Below are 27,867 nucleotides of genomic sequence, written 5' to 3' on the forward strand. Positions count from 1 at the left end.
GGTGTGGAGTGTTTTCTCACACAGGTAGGGGAGGCAGTAGTTGGGGGCTGCAGGGGTGGAGGCAGGTGTGGAGTGTTTTCTCACACAGGTAGGGGAGGCAGTAGTTGGGGCTGCAGGGGTGGAGGCAGGTGTGGAGTGGTGTTTCTCACACAGGTAGGGAGGCAGTAGTTGGGGGCTGCAGGGGTGGAGGCTGGCGTGGAGTGTTTTCTCACACAGGTAGGGGAGGCAGTAGTTGGGGCTGCAGGGGTGGAGGCGTGGAGTGTTTTCTCACACAGGTAGGGGAGGCAGTAGTTGGGGGCTGCAGGGGTGGAGGCAGGTGTGGAGTGTTTTCTCACACAGGAAGGGGAGGCAGTAGTTGGGGGCTGCAGGGGTGGAGGCAGGTGTGGAGTGTTTTCTCACACAGGTAGGGGAGGCAGTAGTTGGGGCTGCAGGGGTGGAGGCAGGTGTGAGTGTTTTCTCACACAGGTAGGGGAGGCAGTAGTTGGGGGCTGCAGGGGTGGAGGCAGGTGTGGAGTGTTTTCTCACACAGGTAGGGGAGGCAGTAGTTGGGGCTGCAGGGGTGGAGGCAGGTGTGGAGTGTTTTCTCACACAGGTAGGGGAGGCAGTAGTTGGGGGCTGCAGGGGTGGAGGCGGGCGTGGAGTGTTTTCTCACACAGGTAGGGGAGGCAGTGGTTGGGGGCTGCAGGGGTGGAGGCGGGTGTGGAGTGTTTTCTCACACAGGTAGGGGAGGCAGTAGTTGGGGCTGCTGGGGTGGTGGCAGGTGTGGAGTTTTTTCACACATAGGTATGGGAGGCAGTAGTTGGGGGCTGCAGGGGTGGAGGCGGGCGTGGAGTGTTTTCTCACACAGGTAGGGGAGGCAGTAGTTGGGGGCTGCAGGGGTGGAGGCAGGTGTGGAGTGTTTTCTCACACAGGTAGGGGAGGCAGTAGTTGGGGGCTGCAGGGGTGGAGGCGGGTGTGGAGTGTTTTCTCACACAGGTAGGGGGAGGCAGTAGTTGGGGCTGCAGGGGTGGAGGCGGGTGTGGTGTTTTCTCACACAGGTAGGGAGGCAGTAGTTGGGGGCTGCAGGGGTGGAGGCAGGTGTGGGTGTTTTCTCACACAGGTAGGGGAGGCAGTAGTTGGGGGCTGCAGGGGTGGAGGCAGGTGTGGAGTGTTTTCTCACACTGGACGGGGAGGCAGTTGTTGGGGGCTGCAGGGGTGGAGGCGGGTGTGGAGTGTTTTCTCACACAGGAAGGGAGGCAGTAGTTGGGGGCTGCAGGGTGGAGGCAGGTGTGGAGTGTTTTCTCACACAGGTAGGGAGGCAGTAGTTGGGGCTGCAGGGGTGGAGGCAGGTGTGGAGTGTTTTCTCACACAGGAAGGAGGCAGTAGTTGGGGCTGCAGGGGTGGAGGCGGGTGTGGGTGTTTTCTCACACAGGAAGGGAGGCAGTAGTTGGGGCTGCAGGGGTGGAGGCAGGTGTGGGTGTTTTCTCACACAGGTAGGGAGGCAGTAGTTGGGGGCTGCAGGGGTGGAGGCGGGTGTGGAGTGTTTTCTCACACAGGTAGGGGAGGCAGTAGTTGGGGGCTGCAGGGGTGGAGGCAGGTGTGGAGTGTTTTCTCACACAGGTAGGGGAGGCAGTAGTTGGGGGCTGCAGGGGTGGAGGCGGGCGTGGAGTGTGGTCTCACACAGGAAGGGAGGCAGTAGTTGGGGCTGCAGGGGTGGAGGCAGGTGTGGAGTGTTTTCTCACACAGGTAGGGGAGGCAGTAGTTGGGGGCTGCAGGGGTGGAGGCGGGTGTGGAGTGTTTTCTCACACAGGTAGGGGAGGCAGTAGTTGGGGGCTGCAGGGGTGGAGGCGGGCGTGGAGTGTTTTCTCACACAGGTAGGGGAGGCAGTAGTTGGGGGCTGCAGGGGTGGAGGCGGGCGTGGAGTGTTTTCTCACACAGGTAGGGGAGGCAGTGGTTGGGGGCTGAAACATTCAATAAGTTCATAATGAAGTGCTTCAGCGCGTCCTGCTGCCACTCAGCAAGCGTTGGTGCTGGAATTGTTATATCAACACCTCGGCCTCGGGGAATTCAAGGATGGCGGCTGAGGGCCTCAAGGTTTGCACGGAGTTAACCAATCCAGTTGTATTAGAGATCAGCGGCGGGGGTCCGTGTGCCCTGCCCCCACGAGCATAGGGGGGCAGGTTTACTATGTGACGGTAATCAAAACATTAAGACAAAACTGCCACTGAAGTGTTCCTGCTTGTTTTCCTGCTTGGCTGTCTGGCATGTCACTCCATCATCACCAGCCTCTTCCTCTAATTGTCCCCCTTCCTCCTGCTCCTCCTCCTCCTTCTCTGCCGTCAACAACCAGAGCCACCAGTGAGGGGCAGCGAGGGCAGGCCGCCTCGCTGCCTCCCTGGGGACCAACAGCAGGAAACGTCAAAACTCTTCTGTCACTAAATCCTTTCCATTTTTCACTCAGGAGTGGGCAGAGTACTGGAGCACCTGATGGCACTTAGACAGAAGAGGGCGTGGCATAAACAGCCCATCTCCTGCACCCCAGGATGTGGTGTTGGCCATGCTGGGAGGAGCACAGCGCCAGGAGACAGCTGCTCAAGTGAGGGTCTGAGGCGGACGCTGTGCTCAGCGCTCGCTGCGTCCACGCTGCCGCTGACCTCAGGACCCCTTGGTGCATCCCTCGCCTCGCCTGCCACTTGGTCCCTGAGTGTGGCGTCGGGGGAACCTTGCCGCCCGCTGCAGCTTCCCTGAGGTTCCTGCAAGACCCTCACCCCAGGAGTGGTGGGCAGGGGAGGCTGCAAGGCCGGGCAGCAGCCTGAGTGGCGGGACCAGCAGGAACACTGCCACTGCTGTGAGGACCAGAAGAACACAACCACCACCAACAACAACAACAGCAACAACAACAACAACATAACCACCACCAACAACAGCAAGTATATCACCACCACCACCACCACCACTGACAACAACAACAGCAACTATATCACCACCACCACCACCACCTTGCTGCTGGCACCTTCGGCCACAAAGGAAAGGGAAAGTTTGAGTGTGACAAGATTTGAGACTGGGAGCAAGTTCAGCAGACACAGCCTTGCACACACTGGTGAGGGAAACCATGAGTGGCCAGCGTGTGGGGAAAGACTCCCTGGGAAGGATGACCTCAGCAAATACACCCACACACTCTGCTGAAGGAGCCCTTGAATGCCAAGACTGTGGCAAAAGGTTCAGATACCAGAGTGACCTCAACAGACACACCCTTACACACACTGGTGAAAGACCTCATGAATGCCAAGAGTGTGGCAAAAGGTTCAGTAGGAAGGGTCACCTCAACACACACACCCTTACACACACTGGCAAAAGGCCTCATGAGTGTGAGGTTTGTGGTGACACATTCATCAGGAAGAGCCATCTCGAGGTACACACTTACACACACACTGGTGAAAGGCCTCATGAGTGTGAGGTTTGTGGTGACACATTCATCAGGAAGAGCCATCTCGAGGTACACACTTACACACACACTGGTGAAAGGCCTCATGAGTGTGAGGTTTGTGGTGACACATTCATCAGGAAGAGCCATCTCGAGGTACACACTTACACACACTGGTGAAAGGCCTCATGAGTGTGAGGTGTGGTGACATTCATCAGGAAGAGCCATCTGAGGTACACATTCACACACACTGGTGAAAGGCCTCATGAGTGTGAGGTTGTGTGGGACACATTCATCAGGAAGAGCCATCTCGAGTACACACTTACACACACACTGGTGAGGACTGGCACCATGAGTGTCTGGAATGTGGAGAAAGGTTCAGAGAGAAGCAAACCCTGGGCTGTCACCACAGACACTCTGGCCTGAGAGTTCAAGTGGTGACGTGTGGGAAGCACTTCAAGATGAAGGGGACATTGCCCGGCACATGAAGACCCACAACACCACAGTGAACAGTGCCGTTGTGCTGCCAGAGTGGGACCTCATCAACACCACCTGGAGAGGACTGGCACCATGTTGTGGCTGACTGCTGAGAGATGCACCAACAAGCTGCACCACAGTGAACAGTGCCGTCTGCCCCAAGCCAGAGTGGTGACAACTCTGTCGCCTTGCCCCGGCACAGTGCAGCAGCCAACAAGCCGCACCACAGTGAACAGTGCCGTCTGCCCCGAGCCAGAGTGGTGACAACTCTGTCACCTTGCCCCGGCACAGTGCAGCAGCCAACAAGCAGCACCACAGTGAACAGTGCCGTCTGCCCCGAGCCAGAGTGGTGACAACTCTGTCACCTTGCCCGGCACAGTGCAGCAGCAGTGACTGGGGCCGCCACAACAGACCATCACCAGGATTATCCCGGAGACGCTGTGTGAAGGTTTGTCACGTCTCCCTGCGCTCCACAAGAAACCCGGCCCAGCAGAGACCACTGGTGCAGACTGCCGGCCTGGGAGCTGTGATGGACGGAGCTTGTTAGGTTTGCTGCCCCGAGGGAAAGGAAGGCAGAATATGTAGCTGGGCAAGGCGTGCACACCAGGAACACTCCAGTGGTGTTTGTCAAGCCTTGTATTGGTGGCCAGTGGCCGGGTGAGTACACACTCTAGGATTTAACTATTGAAATAAATGTTTTGTGCAATTCCAAGGTATTGTGAAGATAATTCATCAGTGGATACAGTTCAATAACATTAAATTTAATTGAATTGAAACACTTATTTTTGATCCTCCTTCCACAGAGTTGTCCTCCACACCAAGGAGCACACCAGACACACACATTTCTTGTCCTCCTTCCACAGAGTTGTCCTCCACACCAACAAGCACACACACAGACACACACATTTCTTGTCCCCACAGAGTTGTCCTCCACACCAAGGAGCACACCAGACACACACATTTCTTGTCCTCCTTCCACAGAGTTGTCCTCCACACCAAGGAGCACACCAGACAGACACGTTTCTTCAGGTCTTTGCCAAAAACTCACTGAGGAACAGAGAAGAGAAACTTACTTGTGTTTTGCTTTCATCTTTCTTCCATTGGTTTATATTTTCCCTTATTTCCACAAACAACTCTAACAGATCTTCCTTTCCCAGGTTTGCCCGTGACCCGCGCACCCATTTCCTGGACCAGCGGGGTGAACACCACTTCCGGGAGCCCCAGGGACCCCCTCCCCCGCGGGGCGACGCACGGGACTCAAGGTGGGCGTGGGTCTTGGGCCCTGTGCTGTCCAAATCCCTTATGCAAGAGTTAACCAGCTTCTTCATCCCTGTGCTGTCCAAATCCTTTATGCCAGAGTTAACCAGCATCTTCATTCCTTCATCCCTGTGCTGTCCAAATCCCTTATGCCAGAGTTAACCAGCATCTTCATTCCTTCATCCCTGTGCTGTCCAAATCCCTTATGCAAGAGTTAAGCAGCATCTTCATTCCTTCATCCCTGTGCTGTCCAAATCTCTTATGCAAGAGTTAACCAGTATCTTCATTCCTTCATCCCTGTGCTGTCCAAATCCCTTATGCAAGAGTTAACCAGCATCTTCATTCTTTCATCCCTGTGCTGTCCAAATCCCTTATGCAAGAGTTAATCAGCATCTTCATTCCTTCATTCCTGTGCTGTCCAAATCCTTTATGCAACAGTTAACCAGCATCTTCATTCCTTCATCTCTGTGCTGTCCAAATCCCTTATGCAAGAGTTAACCAGCATCTTCATTCCTTCATCCTTGTGCTGTCCAAATCCCTTATGCAAGAGTTAACCAGCATCTTCATTCCTTCACCCCTGGCGGAGACGATACAGAATGCCCAACCTCGAGGAAGCTGAATTAGTGAGAGAGGAGATGTGAAGTTTCCAGTGAAGATTTTGAGTTAAGGATAGACCGAGGATGTTTAGTGTTGAAGAAGGTGACAGCTGAGTGTTGTCGAAGAATAGGGGATAGGTGTTTGGAAGATTGTGTCGAGTTGATAGGTGGAGAAATTGAGTTTTTGAGGCATTGAAGGACACAAGGTTCCTTCTGCCCCAATCGGATATGATAGCAAGGTCTGAGGTTAAGCGTTCTGCAGCCTCCAGTCTGGAGTCATGTACTACCTGTTGTGATGGTCTTCTGTTGAAAGAAGTTGAATAATGCAGAGTTGAGTCATCAGCGTATGAGTGGACAGGACAGTTTGTTATGGAAAGAAGATCATTGATGAATAACAGGAAGAGAGTGGGTGATAGGACAGAGCCCTGTGGAACACCACTGTTGATAGGTTTAGGGGGTTTATGCAAGAGTTAACCATGATCTTCATTCCTTCATCCCTGTGCTGTCCAAATCCCTTATGCAAAAGTTGAGCAGCATCTTCATTCCTTCATCCCTGTGGTGTCCAAATCCCTTATGCAAAAGTTGAGCAGCATCTTCATTCCTTCATCCCTGTGCTGTCCAAATCCCTTATGCAAAAGTTGAGCAGCATCTTCATTCCTTCATCCCTGTGCTGTCCAAATCCCTTATGCCAGAGTTAACTGTAGAACTGTAACGCTTAATTTGACTAACACAGAGAGTAACGTGGGTCCCCACTGTAGAATATATTGAAAAAAATACAAAAATCGTATTTCTTGACCTCCAAAGCTACAAATCTCTAAAAATAGACATTCCTGAATACAATCACAGTATTTAAATTAAAGTTTATCTCTACACCTATTTTTTGTGAGTAAATTAATAAAAAAATGTAAAAAAATAATAGGTAACGCATATGACAGGAAAATAAATTGTAAGTAAAATTCCTCTTTCTTGGCTGGATGGCCTTCATGAAGAACAATGGCAAGTCCTTATGCATCAGAAAAAGTGACGTGCCTGGAACAAATGAATGTGGCCAAGTATTCTACCTCTAATTTAGGACATTCTATATTTATAAAGTCACATGCATACATGTAACACGTATATTTGCATAATAGTTTGTATTTTGAGAGAATATCTATATTCATGAAGAAAATGCTTCATTATAAAGATCAATTTGCGTTTGGAATGGCGAGGTGCCGTGGAGAAGCCTAAAGGGCCGGCAACAGGTGATGTGTTATCTTTTCCTGTAGTGAGTCTTGGGGTGTTCCTGTGGTGTCACAGTAACATTCATGGTGCGTCGATGCCAACTACAACTTTTGGCACATTGCCACGGCAGTCAGCAGGGGCCTTATCAGCAGGGCATCTGGCAGGTGTGGGCACTATGGATGTGATCTCAGCTTGGCTGGCAGTATCTTCACTTTCACAATAAATTGTTTGATAGTGACATCATCACATAAACTGATGGTGTCCTCTGCTAAGATCTGTGCGATGGCTTTTTGCTCAGTACAGTGTGACACGTTATCGTTTTTCTCGACATTTCCCTCTCTGTCTAAAACTAAACAAAATATAATACTTACAGATATGTAGATGATAACAACACTTTGAAGAAAGACTAATAGCCTACTAAACACACAAACTTGAATTAGTGCCTCTACGTCTCATATTTCCATGTACTATAATAATGACTTTTTCTGTATGGAGTGTCATGAGTAAGAATCACATGGTTGGAATCTGTGGGTCCGACTGGACCCACACTACCTCCTACCTTGTGTCAGGAGCGTGCACGGTGAAGATGGCATATCCCTTCATCAAGCTCCGAGTGTCAAATGGCTTCAACCAGACCCACAACTCGCATGTGGCTACCACTTTGATAAAAGAGCTTGAATATCAAAAAGTAGAGACAGCTTGGGTCTGCCCGGGCCCAGCGATACTGTTCTAGGGTTAACCAGCATCTTCATTCCTTCGTCCCTGTGCTGTCCAAATCCCTTATGCAAGAGGTAACCAGCATCTTCATTCCTCCATCCCTGTGCTGTCCAAATCCCTTATGCAAGAGTTAACCAGCATCTTCATTCCTCCATCCCTGTGCTGTCCAAATCCCTTATGCAAGAGTTAACCAGCATCTTCATTCCTTCGTCCCTGTGCTGTCCAAATCCCTTATGCAAGAGTTAACCAGCATCTTCATTCCTTCATCCCTGTGCTGTCCAAACTTTATGCAAGAGTTAACCAGCATCTTCATTCCTTCATCCCTGTGCTGTCCAAATCCCTTATGCAAGAGGTAACCAGCATCTTCATTCCTTCGTCCCTGTGCTGTCCCCTATGCAAGAGTTAACCAGCATCTTCATTCCTTCATCCCTGTGCTGTCCCTTATGCAAGAGTTAACCAGCATCATCATACTGTCCATTGAATCCCTACTAATGAGACTTTCTATGCATCAAAGTGAAGGCCTTCTTTGTTGATTTATACCATAAGGTGCTGGCTATCATGTGTTTGAAGGTACCCTAAACTTAACCTAACAAACCCCAAACAGTTACTACAGGTCTTGACTAAGAAAATTCATCTATGCTTCCTTACTAATGAGACTTTCTATACAACAAAGTGAGGTCATTCCTTGTTGATTTATACCATAGTTTTCTAGCTCATGTGTTAGAAGATGCCCTAACAATAACCTAACCTGACAAAACCACAAACTGTTACCACAAAGTTACTCTAAAAAATCGTATATGCTTCCTTACGAATGAGACGTGATTATCTGAGTGAGTGAGGTCATCTGTGTTACTCTATGCCATAAGCCCATCATGTGCTCTAAGATGCCCTAAACCTGACCTAACCTAACAAAACTTTGAACAGTTATTATATGTCTGTCCTCAGAAAAATCATATATGCTTCCTTCATAAGACTTTCAATATAACAAGGTGAGGTCTTTCCTTGTGATTTATGCTACAAGTTGTTGGCTGTCATGTGTTTGAAGCTGCCATAAACTTGATCTGACCTAGCAAAACCACAAAAGTTATACTGTACATCTTGACTCAGAAAAACTCATCTATGCTTCCTTACTAAGGAGGCTTTCTACACAACAAAGTGAAGGCTTTCTTTGTTGATTTATGCTATAGCTTTGTTGATATCATGTGCTTAAAAGTTTCCTAAACTTAACCAACCTAACAAAACCCCAAACAGTTACCACACGTCTTGACTCAGAAAAATCATATATGCTTCCACAGTAATGAGACTTTCTGTATAGCATAATGAGTTCATCCTTTGTTAATTTATGCCATAATTTGCCGCCTATCATGTGTTTGAAAATTCTCTCTACTTAACCTAACCTAACAAAACCCCGAACAGTTACCACACGTCTTGACTCAGAAGAGTCATATATGCTTCCTCAGTAATGAGACTTATGATCTAACAAAGGGAGGTCTCTCTTGTTTAATTCATGCCATAAGTTTCTGGCCATCTTGTGTTGAAGATGCCCCAGACTTGCCCTCCCCTGTACAGTACTGTGCAGCACTGGCTCATGTTACTGTTGCATAACCTTAGAAGAGTGCTGTGCACAGTTACGCCAAGAAGGTATTTTTCAGTGAAAAGTTCATGAATGTGTAACGTCTTTTTTTTTAAGCCAACGCTACATTCCTCCTGACGGCCACTGTTTAGATGGTAATGTGGTAGCCGGGTGGTCGTCTGGCTATTTCCGAGCGGTTGTCAATGATGTTGAGACAAGCCTCAAGACAAGTGAACACTCGTTCTGGGTTTTAGCGCGGTAATGCTGGAAGGTGGGTGGATTCGTGTGAACCACTCTGAGACAATGTTTAGTTAAGGGGAGGTGGTGATAACGTGCGTGTGGGGTGTGTTCAGTAATGCCCAAATGGCAGGTTGACAGGCTTGAAATTAAACCACTTACAGCAACTTAATAACTTTTCTTATGTATAAATATAGTTACAGCCCCTGGCCGGTTAGCGGAGTGACAATTTTAAATGAATACATACATAACGGCATATTATTGAACCTAACTAACTATCAGGGAGATTGGGGAACATTTGGATGCTTATCTGTGTTGAAGTGCTGACTGGTGCAGGATGGAGGAGGGCACTGGGGCGATTGAGGCGCCAGCGGGGGGGGGAATGCCAGGGCCGGTAACTGGAGCAGCGTTGTTGACGAGGCGTGGTTGGGTGGTTTACGAGCTGAGGCGTGGTTGAAGAGGCCGTGGTTGGGTGGTTTACGAGCTGAGGCGTGGTTGAAGAGGCCGTGGTTGGGTGGTTTACGAGCTGAGGCGTGGTTGAAGAGGCCGTGGTTGGGTGGTTTACGAGCTGAGGCGTGGTTGAAGAGGCCGTGGTTGGGTGGTTTACGAGCTGAGGCGTGGTTGAAGAGGCCGTGGTTGGGTGGTTATGACGGCATGGCTGGTTTATGGCATTGTTGAAGAGGCTGCTTCTGCCGTGCTTTTGTTTCGCCTCGCCTTGCTGAGCTCTGCTGTGCCTTGCCTCGCCTCTGCCGTGCTTGCGGTGGTGTGCACAGGGCTGTGATGGACGGTCACGCCCACCTCTCAACGTGCGTCCTTCACCGCTCGTCAGTCTCACTCTCTGCCTCTCACTGTCTGCCTGTATCTCAGGGTTTGTGTCTCCTCCCTGGCTGCCCTCCTTGCTGTAGTGCTGCTCGTCTCCTCACTGGCCCGTGCTTCTCCCTGCCCCAGGGCTCCCACAAATGCAAATCAGTAATTCCCAAGACTCGTGCTGAAAAATCCCTATATTGGACAAAAAGTTCCTAGTTTACAAATAATGACATGTATTTACAGTATCCCCCCCCCCCCAATAAAAAAATTAAAAAAACGAAATAATAGGAAAAATTTGCTTTTTAAGTATTTCAGAAGTCTGCTTTTGATCATTATACAGATAATACACTTTTCTTTCCCTTTTGACAATGATTTCTCTCGAAACAAAAAAGAACTTGTAACACAATGTTTGAGTTTTCTTGTGATGATTAAATTTTCATCATGTTCTTAATAAAATGCTAAAATGACATAAATAAATGAGATCCCTTAGCAGCTGAGATAGACGAGTGATTTTCATCAAGCAGTATAACATATAAACAAAGACTAAACCAAAATCAATAAATAACTGAATATCCTGAGCATTAGCTGTTGACATTTCCTGTCAACAAAATACGAAAAAATACACTGGAAGTTCATATTCTTGCTTTTCTAGCATAAATTGCACTATTAACAAATACAGTAATTTAAGAAAACACTTTCATACAAAATGTAGGTGTTACTTGTGTACTTTACACTTTGGTATACAGAATATATTATTGGCATAAGTAAAGTTCTATCATATTCTTAACAGAAGGATAAAATGAAAAAAAGAGATTCCGCAGCAGCTGAGATAGACTAGAGTGCTTTCCATCACGTTCTATCTTCTATAAAAAAATATTAATAGACTAAACTAAAATCAATAAATAACTGAGAATCCTGAGATATTGCAGTCTGACATTTCTTCAGTTAACACAATATAAAAAAAACGCTTGAGAGTTCTTATTTTGCTTTTTCCAGCAAAACTTGCACTGTTGAAAAATACAGTAAAAAAAACTCATACAAAAAGTATATGTTGCTTATTATTTATTTTACACTTCATAAGCATTATTATGATTTTAGTGCTTGCAATGATTTCATGTGTCTGTTGCATTGCTTTTGACATTTTGCATAAGCTTTAACAACCTTAATTGGGTGATCATGTACACTTAGTTTATTAGCTGTTAACCCAGTTGAAGCCATACCTAGTTTTCCATGGAGTAGTCCCACAATGCTTTCCCTTTTCAGTGAGTTTCTGTGATCATTCTTAATTGCTTTGTGTGCTAAAAAGTCTTTCAACTGGAGTATTTGCACAAGGTGGTGACATCATGCACCCAATAACTATGCAGATTTCTGTATTTCAACTCACCACTTATGTTTTTTTGGGCTCAGTCTTTCTCTCCAGCTTGACATCCCTAAATTGTCACGAACGGCGACCACAATTCCCCAGACAATCCCCAAAAAGCCAAAATCCCCAGATTATCACTAAATGCATGAAAAAGTCCCAATCTGGGGACAAAATCCCCAAAAGTGGGAGCCCTGCCCTGCCCTTGCCTGCTCGCCTGGTCTTCTTGCTAAGCTCCTCCCCCTTCTTCACGTGACTTGCTCTTATTTGCGCACTCAACTTCCCCGGTGTACTCCCTGACCTCGGCATTACAACTAGATAATCTATCGCTGGCTAACTAATAATCACTCTAGGGCTCGAGACTGGAGATGAGGGATTTCAGAACAGTCTTTCATCCATTCACACCCTCATTCACGCCAACAGTCTCTACTTATCACACACTCGTGCACCCGTCCACACATCCGCTCACTTGCTTGTTTGTTGTAATGTATAATCACTCACTCACTTGCATTCCACACCCACTCACTCGTTACACATTTGGACCGTTACAATGAGGAAATGGTGGTGATGATGATGAGCGAAAACAACGGTGATGATTGTGATGATAGAGAAGAGTGCACATTTGGACCGTTACAAATGCTTTCAAGAAGGATTCCTATTTGTATTGGAATTAAAATCATTTCAGTGTGTTCGAATTTGTTTTTGTATTCGTCGGAAGTTGAAGTATTCATACTGAAATACACAACTCTGGTATTCCCTCCACCCTGCCCGGCAAAGGTTCTAGCTCCACCTCTCCACCTGGTCCTCTGTCTGGTGTTAGTGTGCTCCACCCTGTCCCAGTAAGGGTTCTAGCTCCACCTCTCCACCTGGTCCGCTGTCTGGTGTTAGTGTGCTCCACCCTGCCCCAGTAAGGGTTCTAGCTCCACCTCTCCACCTGGTCTGCTGTCTGGTGTTAGTGTGCTCCACCCTGCCCCAGTAAGGGTTCTAGCTCCACCTCTCCACCTGGTCTGCTGTCTGGTGTTAGTGTGCTCCACCCTGCCCCAGTAAGGGTTCTAGCTCCACCTCTCCACCTGGTCCGCTGTCTGGTGCTACATACTTGTAGCACCAGCTGTCTCCTCGGCTACTGTTGTAAGCTTGCCGCTGATTGGCCAGGGCCTGAGGCAGCCTCCCCCACACACTGGGGAAACAGACTCTCCACACTACAAGTGTTGCTTCCATGCTTCGTGGCACACTCACGCCGCGTAACACATGCTTGCTCTCCGCATCACTGAACAGTAGAAGGGCTGCAGATCATGGCTGTCTCAAAACACTCAGACTCACTAAAAATAGAGGAAGTAATGGAAGCTGAAGTCAAAGCCGGGCTGTGAAGGTTGAGGCCGCTCTTTATTCCATGACAATTTTTCACAGAGTTATTAAGCTGCTGTGAAGACAAACCATTGTCCTGAGGAGGACTTTCTTTATCATGCGGTATTGTTTGTTTTTACAGTAGTGTGGCTGTCTGTGTGTGGCCTCCGGGGCAAAGCCTGGTGACTCATGACAGCGTACATGTTGCAGAGGACTGTGTCAGCCAGGCCCCGCCCCGACGGCTGGCCCTCAGAGCGGCACTCCTCCCTCCTCCCTGCCCCAAAGGTGCTGACGACTGTCAGCCAGTCTTGTGAGGGCAACACTCCCTCCCTCCTCCCTCCCTGCCCAAAGGTGCTGACGACTGTCAGCCAGTCTTGTGAGGCAACACCCTCCCTCCTCCCTCCCTCCTGCCCCAAAGGTGCTGACGACGGTCAGCCGGTCTTGTGAGGGGCAACACTCCCTCCCTCCCTCCCTCCCTGCCCCAAAGGTGCTGACGACTGTCAGCCAGTCTTGTGGGGGGCAACACTCCCTCCCTCCCTCCCCCAAAGGTGCTGACAACTGTCAGCCAGTCTTGTGAGGGGCAACACTCCCTCCCTCCCTCCCTCCCTGCCCCAAAGGTGCTGACGACTGTCAGCCTGTCTTGTGAGGGGCAACACTCCTCCTCCTCCCTCCCTCCCTCCCTGCCCAAAGGTGCTGACGACTGTCAGCCAGTCTTGTGAGGCAACACTCCCTCCTCCCTCCCCCCTCCCTCCCTCCCTGCCCCAAAGGTGCTGACGACTGTCAGCCAGTCTTGTGAGGGGCAACACTCCCTGCCTCCCTCCCTCCCTGCCTCCCTGCCCCAAAGGTGCTGACGACTGTCAGCCAGTCTTGTGGGGGGCAACACTCCCTCCCTCCCTCCCTCCCTGCCCCAAAGGTGCATACACCTGTCAGCCTGTCTTGTGAGGGCAACACTCCTCCTCCTCCCTCCCTCCCTGCCCCAAAGGTGCTGACGACTGTCAGCCAGTCTTGTGAGGCAACACTCCCTCCCTCCCTCCCTCCCTGCCCCAAAGGTGCTGACGACTGTCAGCCAGTCTTGTGAGGGGCAACACTCCCCCTCCCTCCCTCCCTGCCCCAAAGGTGCTGACGACTGTCAGCCAGTCTTGTGAGGGGCAACACGCCCCCCTCCCTCCCTCCCTGCCCCAAAGGTGCTGACGACTGTCAGCCAGTCTTGTGAGGGGCAACACTCCCCCTCCCTCCCTCCCTGCCCCAAAGGTGCTGACAACTGTCAGCCAGTCTTGTGAGGGCAACACTCCTCCCTCCCTCCCTCCCTCCTCCTGCCCCAAAGGTGCTGACAACTGTCAGCCAGTCTTGTGAGGGGCAACACTCCTCCCTCCCTCCCTCCCTCCCTGCCCCAAAGGTGCTGACAACTGTCAGCCAGTCTTGTGGGGCAACACTCCCTCCTCCTCCCTCCTCCCAGCCCCAAAGGTGCATACAACTGTCAGCCTGTCTTGTGAGGGGCAACACTCCTCCCTCCCTCCCTCCCTCCCTGCCCCAAAGGTGCATACAACTGTCAGCCTGTCTTGTGAGGGGCAACACTCCTCCCTCCCTCCCTCCTCCCTGCCCCAAAGGTGCATACAACTGTCAGCCTGTCTTGTGGGGGGCAACACTCCTCCCTCCTCCCTCCCTCCCTGCCCCAAAGGTGCATACAACTGTCAGCCTGTCTTGTGAGGGCAACACTCCCTCCTCCTCCCTCCCTCCCTGCCCCAAAGGTGCTGACAACTGTCAGCCTGTCTTGTGGGGGGCAACACTCCCTGCCCCCCCCCCCCCCCCGCCCCAAAGGTGCATACAACTGTCAGCCTGTCTTGTGAGGGCAACACTCCCTCCCTCCCTCCCTGCCCCAAAGGTGCATACAACTGTCAGCCTGTCTTGTGGGGGCAACACTCCCTCCCTCCTCCTCCCCTGCCCCAAAGGTGCATACAACTGTCAGCCTGTCTTGTGGGGGCAACACTCCCTCCTCCCTCCCCTGCCCCAAAGGTGCATACAACTGTCAGCCTGTCTTGTGGGGGCAACACTCCCTCCCTCCCTCCCTCCCTCCCTCCCTGCCCCAAAGGTGCTGACAACTGTCAGCCTGTCTTGTGGGGCAACACTCCCTCCCTCCCTCCTCCCTCCCTCCCTGCCCCAAAGGTGCATACAACTGTCAGCCTGTCTTTTGGGGGGCAACACTCCCTCCCTCCATCCCTCCCTGCCCCAAAGGTGCTGACAACTGTCAGCCTGTCTTGTGGGGGGCAACACTCCCTCCCTCCCTCCCTCCCTGCCCCAAAGGTGCTGACAACTGTCAGCCTGTCTTGTGGGGGGCAACACTCCCCCCTCCCTCCCTGCCTGCCCCAAAGGTGCTGACAACTGTCAGCCAGTCTTGTGAGGGCAACACTCCCTCCCTCCTCCCTCCCTCCCTGCCCAAAAGGTGCTGACAACTGTCAGCCTGTCTTGTGAGGGTCAACACTCCCTCCCTCCTCCCTCCCTCCCTGCCCCAAAGGTGCTGACAACTGTCAGCCAGTCTTGTGGGGGGCAACACTCCCTCCCTCCCTCCCTCCCTCCTCCCTGCCCCAAAGGTGCTGACAACTGTCAGCCTGTCTTGTGGGGGGCAACACTCCCTCCCTCCATCCCTCCCTGCCCCAAAGGTGCTGAAAACTGTCAGCCTGTCTTGTGAGGGGCCACCCTCCCTCCTCCCTCCCTGCCCCAAAGGTGCTGACAACTGTCAGCCTGTCTTGTGAGGGGCAACACTCCTCCTCCCTCCTCCCTCCCTGCCCCAAAGGTGCATACAACTGTCAGCCTGTCTTGTGAGGGGCAACACTCCCTCCCTCCCTGCCCCAAAGGTGCATACAACTGTCAGCCTGTCTTGTGAGGGGCAACACTCCCTCCCTGCCCCAAAGGTGCTGACAACTGTCAGCCAGTCTTGTGGGGGGCAACACTCCCTCCCTCCCTGCCCCAAAGGTGCTGACAACTGTCAGCCTGTCTTGTGTGGGGCAACACTCCCTCCCTCCCTCCCTCCCTCCCTGCCCCAAAGGTGCATACAACTGTCAGCCTGTCTTGTGAGGGGCAACACTCCTCCCTCCCTCCCTCCCTCCCTGCCCCAAAGGTGCTGACAACTGTCAGCCTGTCTTGTGAGGGGCAACACTCCCTCCCTCCCTGCCCCAAAGGTGCATACAACTGTCAGCCAGTCTTGTGAGGGGCAACACTCCCTCCCACCCTACCTCCCAGCCCCCAAGGTGCATACAACTGTCAGCCTGTCTTGAGGGGCAACACTCCCTCTCTGCCTCCCTCCCTGCCCCAAAGGTGCATACAACTGTCAGCCTGTCTTGTGAGGGGCAACACTCCCTCCCTGCCCCAAAGGTGCATACAACTGTCAGCCAGTCTTGTGAGGGGCAACACTCCCTCCCTCCCTCCTCCCTGCCCCAAAGGTGCATACAACTGTCAGCCAGTCTTGTGAGGGGCAACACTCCCTCCCTCCCTCCCTCCCTGCCCCAAAGGTGCTGACAACTGTCAGCCTGTCTTGTGGGGGGCAACACTCCCTCCCTCCCTCCCTCCCTCCCTGCCCCAAAGGTGCATACAACTGTCAGCCTGTCTTGTGAGGGGCAACACTCCCTCCCTCCCTCCCTCCCTCCCTGCCCCAAAGGTGCATACAACTGTCAGCCTGTCTTGTGAGGGGCAACACTCCCTCCCTCCCTCCCTCCCTGCCCCAAAGGTGCATACAACTGTCAGCCTGTCTTGTGAGGGGCAACACTCCTCCTCCCTCCCTCCCTCCCTGCCCCAAAGGTGCTGACAACTGTCAGCCAGTCTTGTGAGGGGCATCACTCCCTCCCTCCCTCCCTCCCTCCCTCCCTGCCCCAAAGGTGCATACAACTGTCAGCCTGTCTTGTGAGGGGCAACACTCCCTCCCTCCCTCCCTCCCTGCCCCAAAGGTGCATACAACTGTCAGCCTGTCTTGTGAGGGGCAACACTCCCTCCCTCCCTCCCTCCCTCCCTGCCCCAAAGGTGCATACAACTGTCAGCCGGTCTTGTGAGGGGCAACCTCCCTCCCTCCTCCCTCCCTCCCTGCCCCAAAGGTGCATACAACTGTCAGCCTGTCTTGTGAGGGGCAACACTCCTCCCTCCCTCCCTGCCTCCCTGCCCCAAAGGTGCGGACGACTGTCAGCCAGTCTTGTGGGGGGCAACACTCCCTCCCTGCCCCAAAGGTGCATACAACTGTCAGCCTGTCTTGTGAGGGGCAACACTCCCTCCCTCCCTCCTTCCCTCCCTGCCCCAAAGGTGCTGACAACTGTCAGCTGTCTTGTGAGGGCAACACTCCTCCCTCCCTCCCTCCCAGCCCAAAAGGTGCTGACAACTGTCAGCCTGTCTTGTGAGGGGCAACACTCCCTCCCTCCCACCCTGCCCCATAGGTGCTGACCCCTGTCAGCCTGTCTTGTGAGGGGCAACACTCCCTCTCTGCCTCCCTCCCTCCCTGCCCCAAAGGTGCATACAACTGTCAGCTGTCTTGTGAGGGCCAGGAGCCAGCAGTGCCGAGCAAGGAGTACAAGTCAAGTAAGAGGAGAAAATGTTTGTGCATCATTTTACTCAACCCTCGTTTTTGAATATATTTTCTCACCTTACAGTCACAAATTTATTCCAGTGCAATGCAGAGTTTCCTGGGGCAGGCAATGGTGCCTCAGATTTTGTTCCTGGCCAACAGTAGTGTGGGAAAGTCTGGCAGGAGTGAAGTGTTCCTGGGGCAGGCAATGGTGGCTCAGATTTTGTTCCTGGCCAACAGTAGTGTGGGAAAGTCTGGCAGGAGTGAAGTGTTCCTGGGGCAGGCAATGGTGCCTCAGATTTTGTTCCTGGCCAACAGTAGTGTGGGAAAGTCTGGCAGGAGTGAAGTGTTCCTGGGGCAGGCAATGGTGCCTCAGATTTTGTTCCTGGCCAACAGTAGTGTGGGAAAGTCTGGCAGGAGTGAAGTGTTCCTGGGGCAGGCAATGGTGCCTCACATTTTGTTCCTGGCCAACAGTAGTGTGGGAAAGTCTGGCAGGAGTGAAGTGTTCCTGGGGCAGGCAATGGTGCCTAAGATTTTGTTCCTGGCCAACAGTAGTGTGGGAAAGTCTGGCAGGAGTGAAGTGTTCCTGGGGCAGGCAATGGTGCCTCACATTTTGTTCCTGGCCAACAGTAGTGTGGGAAAGTCTGGCAGGAGTGAAGTGTGTGGCTTGGGGCGTGGCGGCACCAGGGCCGTGTGTCCCGGGGCCAGCCTCAGACACACTCTGTAACCTGACCTCTGTGCCTTGAGGGTTCACCAAGCGCTGCCTGTGTGGCCAACACGGCCCATTGGTGGCCTTGGTGGGCGCCAGAGATGCAACTAGTGCAGCAGAGGTTTGCAGTGTGGTGTTCAGGGTTGGTCCGTGGTGCAGTGGTCAGTGTGCCTGGCTGGGAGTCTGCAAGCCCGGGTTTGGACACCTGCCCGGGCACTGAGGGCGCAGCTCACCCAGCTGTTGGTGCTCTCTTTGGGGCTGGCTGATGGACGGTGCCTGAGGAGGACTGTGAGTCGTGTGTTGGTCCTCTGGCACCAGAAACAGGAACAGTTCTCTCCTCAACTTTGCAAAGTCCAGGAGGCTGAGGGTTCTGGTTCCTGGGTGCAGAGGCGCGAGCCTTGGCGCTGGACTTGACACAGCAGTGCTGGCGGTGTGGCAAAGGAGACCAGCCACATCCTTGTCAGTGCTCGCTGGAGGATCCCTCGGAACTGTAGGCTTTTCCGGAGTGCTGAGCTCCTAGACCCGTGCAGTGTTTCCTACGCACAAGTGCGCACCTCTTGAGGAAGTGTTCAGTGCGTACTTATGCCTTTGCCCTTTTGAACAGTCAGGCTGCTGTCACTTGTGTTTTTGTCTTTAATTCCTTACTCCAGGAGTGTTAAGGGAGCGTCGCCTGCCTTACTCCTGTGGGAGAACATCAAAATTCAGTCCATGCTTTGGTTCATTTATGCAACAATCCTTTTGTAATGAAGCATCCTTCCTGCGCTGCCTGAGTAAAACACGTAAATCCCTTTAATAGTAACGCAAAAGTACGCAAAAATTGAAGCATCGCTTTACTTGAGGATGCCACTGAGCCGTCCTTTGAGAAGGGTTTGCTCGCTGTCTCTTTTGAAGGAGTAACTATTGTAGAACATTTGTTGTGGATTCCTTTTTCACTTGCCAGTCTGCATCTCTCCGTATAATGTTTTACTTGCAAGTACTCTAGAAAACTGTGAGTTTGAGGGGAAAGGAATGGTGAAAAATGTGTGAGACTAAATATATTTATTTCACTCCACATGAGAAATAGAGAAAGGTTTCCTCTTTGTGACAAAGAAGATCCCTCAGATTGGTTGAGGCACAGCAGAGCTATGTCCTTCTGATTGGCAAAACAACAGTGTTGAGATATAGGGCATTTAAAGTTTGAGGCGTAGCTGAGCGCGCCATTTAAAGTCCTGTATTAGGGTCGCCTACGGTCGCAACATTTTGATCTATTTTGCTAATAAAAGCCACTTTAGAAGCCAGGGTTTGCCACGAAACTCTGAGAGACTGTTGCCAAGATCACAATCATATTTCAGAAACACATAACTAATTTTCGTCAAATCTCAGAAATTATCGAACATGTCACTCCTTGGCTTAGTTACCCTTTGTGTAAAATGCCTCCCAGGAATCCCTGGGTGTTGGAAATGATGCTAGCGCCCATGCTGGCATTGTAATATTGTTTTGGTCATGATTTTCTTTCCATTCATTCATTCATCTTTGACGCCTGCTCCTAGGAGCTCCCACCAGGGGATGGCCACGGCAGAAGTCTCCATCTCTCTCTATCCAGACACTCCCTCCTTGCCTGCTCAAAGTTCCTCAAGGATCTTTCCCCCTCTCCCTCACATACTCCTGCACCCTGTCCCTCCACTTCACTGGAGGTCGTCCTCTAACATTCCCACACTTGGAATAAACTAGTTCACAGTATATTATGGCTTTTGTTATTTGCAGCTTCCTTTCTCATGAAGATCTAACAGTGAATTTCATGATCATACTTAGTCTTGCTCCCAAACAGCCGTAAAGTCAACCATCAATGCTGAAATGTTTTTGAACAAAAAATTGTTCCACGAGTGAAGAGTTTTGCCTTTTGGACAAGTGTGGATATGGATGCAGGGCAGGTATCTAAGCATTTCTAATTGTAGTGTGTCTATTGCAGTGATGGTGATGACACTGACAACAAGGAGCATGTCCTCCTAGAGTGACCTCAAGCTGGTACTGGCCACAGAGATCACTTTGTCGCACTCCACTTTGGGTAAGCACGTTTAAAATTGTCCTTTATTTATGAGCAAGTTTTCCTTCAGGGCTCGTTTATAACATTTGTACTTTGACAATTATATCTTGATGCTTATGAGGGCATAACAATGGTGGGTCTTGCCAGGAAGGCACTCCAGGGACTGGCCTGGCCCACGGTGTTGTGGACTCGCTCAGTACAGGTATATGGCGTTGTCGATATCTACACAGGCCGGAGGGGCTTAGAATGGAAAGGGGAGATGTGTGGAGGCCTGCTCGGAGGTCCATTGGGGGTGGAGGCAGCGAGCGAGTGAAGCAACGCACCCCCTAGTTAGTTAAACTGTGGCAGCCCTTATGTCCCAGTGGCCATGTGTCCCGGGGTGACGGGTTCTTCCCGCCACAGGCTCAGGGACCATTGTGGCAGAGATGAGCACTGGGGCCATGCACAGCCACAGCCTGTGCCCCAAACTTTACCGTCCATTCAGGGTCCAGGGCAGCCGTGGTGATGGCTCAGGGACCATTGTGGCAGAGATGAGCACTGGGGCCATGCACAGCCACAGCCTGTGCCCCAAACTTTACCGTCCATTCAGGGTCCAGGGCAGCCGTGGTGACGGCTCAGGCATTAAGTTTCTTCCACTTCAACAGTAGATCATGTTTGTAAAGGTAATTTCTGCTGTAAAACTTTCTTAAAGCAGGACAGATATTTCTTTATTGGCAGCTGTCAGCAGGCAACAGAATGCAACATGTTGTGAATATCTTGATAAGTTATCCAGCAATGATGACAAGTTAGTAATGCTTCAAAGTGCAGGTTACAGGTCAACCCCTAACCAAGTCAACTCACTACCCATCAGCTCACTCCCCTGGTCAACTAACCAGGTAACTCACTCCCCTGATCAACTAACCAGGTAACTCACTCCCTGGTCAACTAACCAGGTTAACTCATTCCCTGGTCAACTAACCAGGTAACTCACTCCCTGGTCAACTAACCAGGTAACTCATTCCCTGGTCAACTAACCAGGTAACTCACTCCCTGGTCAACTAACCAGGTAACTCACTCCCTGGTCAACTAACCAGGTAACTCACTCCCCTGGTCAACTAACCAGGTAACTCACTCCCCTGGTCAACTAACCAGGTAACTCACTCCTTGGTCAACTAACCAGGTAACTCAATCCTGGTCAACTAACCAGGTAACTCACCCCTGGTCAACTAACCAGGTAACTCACCCCTGGTCAACTAACCAGGTAACTCACTCCCTGGTCAACTAACCAGGTAACTCACTCCCTGGTCAACTAACCAGGTAACTCACTCCCCTGGTCAACTAACCAGGTAACTCACTCCTTGGTCAACTAACCAGGTAACTCACTCCTTGGTCAACTAACCAGGTAACTCACTCCTTGGTCAACTAACCAGGTAACTCACTCCTTGGTCAACTAACCAGGTAACTCACACCCAGGTCAACAAAACAGGTAACTCACTTCCGTGGTCAACTAACCAGGTAACTCACCCCTGGTCAACTAACCAGGTAACTCACTCCCTGGTCAACTAACCAGGTAACTCACTCCCTGGTCAACTAACCAGGTAACTCACTCCCTGGTCAACTAACCAGGTAACTCACTCCCTGGTCAACTAACCAGGTAACTCATTCCCTGGTCAACTAACAAGGTAACTCACCCCTGGTCAACTAACCAGGTAACTCACCCTGGTCAACTAACCAGGTAACTCACTCCTTGGTCAACTAACCAGGTAACTCACTCCCCTGGTCAACTAACCAGGTAACTCACTCCCTGGTCAACTAACCAGGTAACTCATTCCCTGGTCAACTAACCAGGTAACTCATTCCCTGGTCAACTAACCAGGTAACTCACTCCCTGGTCAACTAACCAGGTAACTCACTCCCTGGTCAACTAACCAGGTAACTCACTCCCTGGTCAACTAACCAGGTAACTCACTCCCTGGTCAACTAACCAGGTAACTCACTCCCTGGTCAACTAACCAGGTAACTCATTCCCTGGTCAACTAACCAGGTAACTCACTCCCCTGGTCAACTAACCAGGTAACTCATTCCCCTGGTCAACTAACCAGGTAACTCACTCCCCTGGTCAACTAACCAGGTAACTCACTCCCTGGTCAACTAACCAGGTAACTCACTCCCTGGTCAACTAACCAGGTAACTCACTCTCTGGTCAACTAACCAGGTAACTCATTCCCTGGTCAACTAACCAGGTAACTCACTCCCTGGTCAACTAACCAGGTAACTCATTCCCTGGTCAACTAACCAGGTAACTCACCCCTGGTCAACCCAGGTAACTCACTCCCTGGTCAAGTAACCAGGTAACTCACTCCCTGGTCAAGTAACCAGGTAACTCACTCCCAGGTCAAGTAACCAGGTAACTCACTCCCCTGGGCAAGTAACCAGGTAACTCACTCCCTGGTCAACTAACCAGGTAACTCACTCCCTGGTCAACTAACCAGGTAACTCACTCCCCTGGTCAACTAACCAGGTAACTCACTCCCTGGTCAACTAACCAGGTAACTCACTCCCCTGGTCAACTAACCAGGTAACTCACTCCCCTGGTCAACTAACCAGGTAACTCACTCCCTGGTCAACTAACCAGGTAACTCACTCCCCTGGTCAAGTAACCAGGTAACTCACTCCCTGGTCAAGTAACCAGGTAACTCACTCCCTGGTCAACTAACCAGGTAACTCACTCCCCTGGTCAAGTAACCAGGTAACTCACTCCCCTGGTCAAGTAACCAGGTAACTCACTCCCCTGGTCAACTAACCAGGTAACTCACTCCCCTGGTCAACTAACCAGGTAACTCACTCCCCTGGTCAAGTAACCAGGTAACTCACTCCCCTGGTCAACTAACCAGGTAACTCACTCCCCTGGTCAACTAACCAGGTAACTCACTCCCCTGGTCAAGTAACCAGGTAACTCACTCCCCTGGTCAACTAACCAGGTAACTCACTCCCCTGGTCAAGTAACCAGGTAACTCACTCCCCTGGTCAACTAACCAGGTAACTCACTCCCCTGGTCAACTAACCAGGTAACTCACTCCCCTGGTCAACTAACCAGGTAACTCAATACACTGGTCAACTAACCAGGTAACTCACTCCCCTGGTCAACTAACCAGGTAACTCACTCCCCTGGTCAAGTAACCAGGTAACTCACTCCCCTGGTCAAGTAACCAGGTAACTCACTCCCCTGGTCAAGTAACCAGGTTAGTCCCTTAACGACAACGATGGCGCCATATATTTTTTCACTGACGTAAGCAACGAGCTCCGGCCACAGCATTTACTGTAAAGTGTGTGGGAGAGAGTGCCGCGAGATTTTGTGTGAATGTGCAAAACTTTGTTGCCTTGGCCCACACGGGACAACCACGCCCTCAGAGCTGTTCTTTACGATGCAAGTCCGATTTTATGTTTTTTTTGATCTCGTATGTAATATTTTCAGGTTGTATCGTAAGCTCTCGCTTCAAAGACACGGCAAGTAGCGAAATGTAGATCATTTCGGTGACGCAGCGATGCACGGCGAAGGTGTTGCCATGTAACAGGATCACCCACCGAGGCTCTCGTGCTGGAAAAGGAGTGTGACCACACAGTTGTTTTTTATAGTCGTGATGATTCGGAGAGTTGATTTTTTCATGATTTTTATTAAATATAAATCAATCTAGACACTGTAGGTGTTGCAACGGCTATAAAAAGGTTAATTTGGTTGATTTATATTCAGATATTACACTTGTGAGAAGAGAAGGAAGACATAATACCAACATTTTTGAGATATTTCTTGTAGTAGTTCTCCTTTTATTGTTTTTCCTATGAATATTGAGAGGATACTTTTGTGCTTCTACAAATGTCTTGTAGTAAATATATTCTTGTTTACTAGCCAATCAAACTTAAGTTATATTAATATTATGGCGAGCATTATGAGTGTCCGTACCATCCCACCCCTGGCCGAACCGTCACCACGGGAGGGGATGGTTCGCACGATTCAGAAACTTGTCTTTCATCACCTACAGCTGAAAACTGGAAATAGCTACGGGCGTCATATTAGCAGCCTAAAGAGCCAGGTGATGGAGGAACTTTTTGAGATCAACAAAATTACACACTACTTTTGAAACTTTTTTTCTAAAAATATTTTCTACAGAGTGTCCGAATCATCACCCTCTCCCCTATATGTCGACGCTAAATGACTAACTGGCACCTCTTTCGCCCCCTGGATGACTCCGTGCCAAAAACAGCCTACAGTTCCTGCCTGCACATCACGGCGTCTGCAGAGCGAGGATGTTCCCTCAGCCGACCTGTCTTGGCGGTCTTCCTCTAGTTTCTGCTCGCTGTGTGCGTGCTGAGCGTAGTCTTGACACCTCCATGATTTGCCTGGTGTTCTACATGAACCAATATCTTGTTCACAGGGGTGTTCACAGGAGTGGGAAGCAGAAGTTGGAATTTTTGGGAATCATGGAATTCCAGCCAAATCATAATCTGATTTCACAGTTGAGTTATACGGATGATTTTGTACAATTTTATTCAGTGAGATTCATTCCAGAATGAAAACTACAAAAACAGTTTTTCAAGTGTCTCCACAACTTGGGCTGTCTGTAGGCAGTAAATTTCCGGTCAGAGATTCTAAACTATATTTTAGACTCCATCGCGATAAAATGAGCAACTTTTCTTCAATATTTTTTTCTGTACATCGCATCAGTAAAAGTTGGAATTTTTTGGGAATCCTGGAATTCCAGCCAAGTGTGACAACCTGGAAAGAAAGGGCTCTCACAGCAGGGTGCCTTGTGGGACTTTTCTTAGTTTCAAAGTGTATTTTTCGATGACTTGCGTTATGGGGATCACCCAAGAAAAGTTTTGCGGTTTGGAGGAGTTAATCTTTGAAATAATGTGAATATTGCTGAATGTGAGGCCGGGCTATTTTGAATATTACCCAGTGTGTTATTTACATGCAGTAAATTACCAAAATTCCTTATGTGCAGGCACCTGCAGAGCCAGACGTCTTGTTTAAGTGCTTGCAGTGAGGTGAATTATAGGTGTTTGAAAGGCCAAGAATCCTTGGAGTGTGATCTGACTAAACTGTTTGACACAAGCTTGTCTTTCGTGTGCTTGTTTGGTGTGTTGTCGATGCAAATCAGCACATTTGTGTTTTATACAAGATGGCCTGAGGGTTCCTGAGTACAGAAACACTGAAATATATGCCAGAACACCAGCTTGGGTGAGGCACTGAGTGGAGGCGTCCGTGCCCCAGGGTGCCCGCTGTGACCTGAGAGTGAAAGGCGAACCCCACAATGCATTACCAATGCAAGGGGTACCAGTTGACCTGGGGTGTGGGTTGACCTGGTTACCAGTTGACCTGGGGTGTGGGTTGACCTGGTTACCAGTTGACCTGGGGTGTGGGTTGACCTGGTTACCAGTTGACCTGGGGTGTGGGCTGACCTGGTTACCAGTTGACCTGGGGTGTGGGTTGACCTGGTTACCAGTTGACCTGGGGTGTGGGCTGACCTGGTTACCAGTTGACCTGGGGTGTGGGTTGACCTGGTTACCAGTTGACCTGGGGTGTGGGCTGACCTGGTTACCAGTTGACCTGGGGTGTGGGTTGACCTGGTTATATCTTACTCGGGAATAACTTTAACAAAGCGTCACACAGGGATGATACTTTGGCAGTGTTTCAGACCTTGCCGTAATTTCACCACTATGGTTCACTAACAGTGTGGGTGACGAGAGCACTCACAAGAGACACGTAATGCAACAATCCGGCACAGGTGGTTTGCGGTGCGTGGCGGTGCGCTGGCCACGTCACGGCACCGCCACGCCGGCCCTGTGTCGGGAACCACTCCACCTGCCAGACTGTCATTGCATGTCCCTCACGAGTACTTTGGTCATCCACATTTTGTCGGTGAACCACGCGGATGAAAACAGGGCCAGGTCTGAAACGTGCTCTGCCAAATTATCTTCCTTGTCCAACGCTCTGTTGAAATGTTGCTCACGAGAAACAGCACAACACAGCCCGGAAACCCATGGTGTGTGTGTGTGTGTGTGTGTGTGTGTGTGTGTGTGTGTGTGTGTGTGTGTGTGTGTGTGTGTGTGTGTGTGTGTGTGTGTGTGTGTCTCTCTCTCTCTCTCTCTCTCTCTCTCTCTCTCTCTCTCTCTCTCTCTCTCTCTCTCTCTCTCTCACCTCACCACAGCACACAGGACACACAGGATGTCTCCCCACAGTATGTTTACAAACCCCCCAGACACATAAGGGACCCCCCCCCCCTCTCTCTTATCTTTTTCCATTAAGGATTCTGTTGTTTTGAGTAACATTCTCCAGCAGCCGTGAGGTAAAGGTCTGAAGTGATCTGGCTAACCAGGGTGACTGGAGCGCTGACTTTTGTCCCTAGAAAACCAATCTTTCCTAGAGCTATTTGGTCTTGTCATAATGCAATGTACACAATATTTTAGTCCAGTTATCAACATGAGAGAGAGAGAGAGAGAGAGTGGCAGCGGTGACGTGGCCTCTCCGCTAATCCTGCCAGTCACACCCAAAGTGACTGATGAACAGGGCAGCCTTCAGTAGACTGTTTCTCTCACTCTTGAGAAACTGAAATTTCCTTTTCTGTGTTGAGTAACATCCTCTGTTCTCCCCAACAGACCGCTGCTGAAGGCTGGCTGACAGCTGGACTGTCCCGCCACTGTGTGCAGGCCAGTGGGACAGGCGGCCTGCTGGGGAGCACATGTGTCCCCTCCTGCCCTGCAGACACAGACACAGCCGCTGGACCTCAGCACCCAGGAGGGAGGACACAGCCGCTGCCTCCCCCGCCAAGCGCCGCACGGCCACGCTCAGCGCCTGGAAGAAGAAGCAACAGTGACGCCAAGATGAAGGCCGTTCCCACTCCCTCGGCAAGCCTGAGTGTCTCTGAGCAGAGGAACTAAAAACGTCTTGATAATTCTCTGGAACAAGTTATTTCTGTAGAGCATTCTGTCCCTCAGGTGTACGCTGGACTCCAATAAACATCCGGTTGGGGAAACATTCCTTTTATTTGACAGAAAATGCTTCCAGCTTTGCTCCAGAACCTGTCTGAGGTGTCTTGGGGCGTCTGACCTCTCCGAGGAAAGGAAAGGGAAGGAAAGGAAAGGAAAGGAAAGGAAAGGAGAGGAGAGGAGAGGAGAGGAAAGGAAAGGAGAGGGAAGGGAAGGGAAGGGAAGGGAAGGGAAGGGGGAGGGAAGGAGGAAGGGAAGAAGGAGGGAAGGGGAAGGAGGGTTTGTAAGTTGGGAGGGAAGGAGGGGTCTCTCTCTCTCTCTCTCTCTCTCTCTCTCTCTCTCTCTCTCTCTCTCTCTCTCTCTCTCTCTCTCTCTCTCTCTCTCTCTCTCTCTCTCTCTCTCTCTCTCTCTCTCTCTCTCTCTCTCTCTCTCTCTCTCTCTCTCTCTCTCTCTCTCTCTCTCTCTCTCTCTCTCTCTCTCTCTCTCTCTCTCTCTCTCTCTCTCTCTCTCTCTCTCTCTCACAGACTCAGCAACACACACAACAACACTTACCAAACCCTTCCTCCTCCTCCTCCTCCTCCTCCTCTGGCTGGTGTCACATGGAGGGGCGGGGTGTCCAGGGGGGATGTGGCAG

At 50.8% G+C, this 27,867-nt stretch overlaps 1 long non-coding RNA gene across 1 annotated transcript; it reads left to right on the forward strand.

Annotated features, from left to right (window-relative positions):
• Positions 1–4,317: 4,317 nt before the first annotated feature.
• LOC126988350 (uncharacterized) lies at positions 4,318–27,280 on the forward strand. Its single transcript, XR_007741832.1, has 4 exons — positions 4,318–4,537; positions 5,038–5,142; positions 20,193–20,288; positions 26,904–27,280. It is a non-coding gene; the product is annotated as an uncharacterized LOC126988350 (long non-coding RNA).
• Positions 27,281–27,867: the final 587 nt, after the last annotated feature.

The sequence above is a fragment of the Eriocheir sinensis genome, chromosome 69 (assembly GCF_024679095.1).
Source record: "Eriocheir sinensis breed Jianghai 21 chromosome 69, ASM2467909v1, whole genome shotgun sequence".
In the NCBI taxonomy this organism is placed as follows: Eukaryota; Metazoa; Arthropoda; class Malacostraca; order Decapoda; family Varunidae; genus Eriocheir; species Eriocheir sinensis.